The sequence below is a fragment of the Carassius carassius genome, chromosome 20, assembly GCF_963082965.1.
Source record: "Carassius carassius chromosome 20, fCarCar2.1, whole genome shotgun sequence".
Taxonomy (NCBI): Eukaryota; Metazoa; Chordata; class Actinopteri; order Cypriniformes; family Cyprinidae; genus Carassius; species Carassius carassius.
Window position 1 is genome coordinate 3,166,426 of NC_081774.1, and position 3,128 is coordinate 3,169,553.

Consider the following 3,128-nt stretch of genomic DNA (forward strand, 5'->3'; position numbering starts at 1 on the left):
TTAATTTGAAAGTGATTAATTTGTTATTGCTGATGGTGCTGAGGATGCATCATAAATACACAGGATACAGCTTTGAATTTTCTTATGCCTTTGCTTTTTATAGCTGCTTTTAACTTTTACATTTTTGAACGACTTTGAACATTGATAGAAACTGATTAATATTGCTTCTCAGCAGCATGTCGATGTATTTAAGTGGTACTATGGGATATGAGCTCATTCATTAGATTGAGTTTCATGGTACAGTATGTACACTGTATGGGGTCACTTTGGGATAGTAAGATTCTTCATGTTTTTAAAGGAAGCTTCATATTCTAACCAAGGTTGCATTTATTAAATATAAAGTGCAGTGTAAACCATAAATATTACAGTTTAAAATAAGCATTTTTATGTGGATATATTTTAAAATGTAATAAATCCTGTGATGCAAAGCTTTCAGCATTATTATTCAGATTTCATTCAGATATATGCTGATTTGCTGCTCAAGAGACATTAATTATTATCAGTTGAAAATGTTTCAGGATCGATGAATAGAAAGTTCAAAAGAAAAGCATTTGTTTGAAATAGAAATATTTTGTAACATTACAAATGTCACATTTGATCAGTTTAAGGCAGTGGTCTCCAACATGGTGCCCGCGGGCACCTGGTAGCCCCCGTGGAGTCTCTGAGTCGCCCGCAGAGCACGTTCTATAAATAGCCTGAATTGTAATATTTCTTTTTTTTATGATAATGGCATAAAATGAGAAAATAACTATTGGTGACATTTCATATACCATTAAAACATAATAAAATAATTCAATAATTTAAAATATTTAGAATCTGCACGTCTCTCTATCTCTCTCTCTCTTTCTGCGTCTCGTGCGCGCACCTCTCTCTCTCTCTCTGCGCGCGCGCACCTCTCTGTCTCTCTCTCTCGCTCTGCGTCTCGTGCGCGCACCTCTCTTGTTCTCTCTGCGTATCGCGCGGCAGAGGACTCAGCGTTTTAATTTAGTTAAACAGATATTATGTTGCTTTTCTAATTTTACATGCAAGTATGTAAACTATATCATTCAGTCTCTATTTCATATTTATGCCGTTGTTCTTTCTCCCTTTCCCCCCGTCATTTTGTCTATATCGCGAATATAAGACGACCCCCTATTTTTTAGGACAAAAAAGCCTATTTTTAGGACAAAAAAACGTGTCTTATATTCGGGTATATACGGTAATTATATATTCAATAGTCATAATATTTAACAATATTACTGTTTGTTGTTGTATTTTTCAAAACTTGAAACTTTGTGTGTGTATGTGCCTATATCAAACAAATAGCCCTCAAGACTATTATATCCCTTCAGGGAGCCCTCACTCACAAAAAGGTTGGAGACCCCTGGTTTAAGGCATCCTTGCTGAATAAACGTATTCATTTTTTTCAAAAAATAAAAAAATTAAAAAAATATTACTGACTCAAAACTTTTGAATAATAGAGTATGTATGCAGATATTACAGCTGAATACAAATAACTGGAGCAATCAGACTGTAAAATGTATGTACAATAAAATGCACTGACTTTTCAACTGTTGTACCAGTTATGTTGTAATGTTACACTAAGAACATGTATATCTGCTGTACTAATTAAATTATTTTAACTTTGCACTTTTTAGAGATGCCGATAGTTCATTGTTATGTCTCTCTTGACACAGTTGTTTGTTATTAAATATTTATTAGATCAAATTACAGCTACTTTTAATATGTAATATTAAACCTCTCTCACTCAAAGACGACACACACACACATAGAAAGAACTACATAAAACAGAAACGTGTTTTGTTTGTCAAGAAATGGAATTCAGACACGTACAAAAATGTTCACAGGTCAAACATGGACATCATTTCTATACATCAAAGCAGAAGAAACAGCAGGCAGCTTTACAGAGCAGCTGAATGTACGATACAGGTGTTGTCTGGGTGTTACATTCAGACTGAAATGAGTTAGTCCACAAGATCAAGACATCTCAAAGACACAATGAAACATGTCAGACCTACACGAGAGACACATCAAATCTCCCACTTATCTCCTCGTTCCTCAAATATACAGTGCTCAAATAGGCTATACAATCAAATAAAAAGCATTACCTATGGGCAGGCAGATGTGTTACAAGCACAAGAAAACACGTCTGTAACAGCTTTGAGACATGGTCGTTACCTTCTGAGCTCACTCAGAATGACGGCTGGTGTCAAGAACATAGAAAGCAGCAAAAACTGTCTCCTTTTTGTCTTTTTTTCATGCAGATATATCTAGAAAGAGCCACAGAGGGAGCTCGGCCCCTCATATACCCAAACACATATGAAGCTGTAAAGTCACATGATCCAAGCAACATCTGGAGCTCTCTGTTAGGATTTCACAATTTATTTCTACAGACAAGTTCACTATCACTGAGAGCTTGTTCAAGATCATAAATATTTACAGGTTGAAAAATAAAGACGATAAGAAAAAAGAGAAAGCTCAAACAAAAAACACAATTTTTTTTGTCATCAATGGTGAGAATTTAAGTGTTAAATTCCCGCCCCACCTAGCAGATTCACAAAAATAATGACTCTCCTGGTTTGCCATTGGCCAAAAAAACTAAACCAAAAAAAAAAAAACACTCCAAACTCACGCAATTGTTTGAGCTAATGTTGCAGTTCACGATGCTCAAAGCAAAAAAAGCTTTTAGCATAAAAGAGCCACAGTGTTTATATATATATATATATATATATATTTTTAGAAATATCCAGCTACAAATTATTTTATAGTTTTGCTGTCAATGATTAATCGCGATTAATTGCATCCAAAATATAAGTTTTCATTTGTATAATGTGTGTGTTCTGTGTATAATAATTATGTATATATATTATAAATACACACATACAGTATATATTTTGAAAACATCTCTTTATGTCTATATTTATAAATAAATAATATAACATATTTTTCTGAAATATATACATGCATGAGTATATATATATATACACAAAATAAATATACACAGCACACACATATATTACACAAGCAAAAACTTTTATTTCGGATGCAATTTATTGTTTGACAGCACTATTTTATAGTCATCTCTGCATATTAAGCACAGAACCAGTATTTCACATCAGAAATATCTG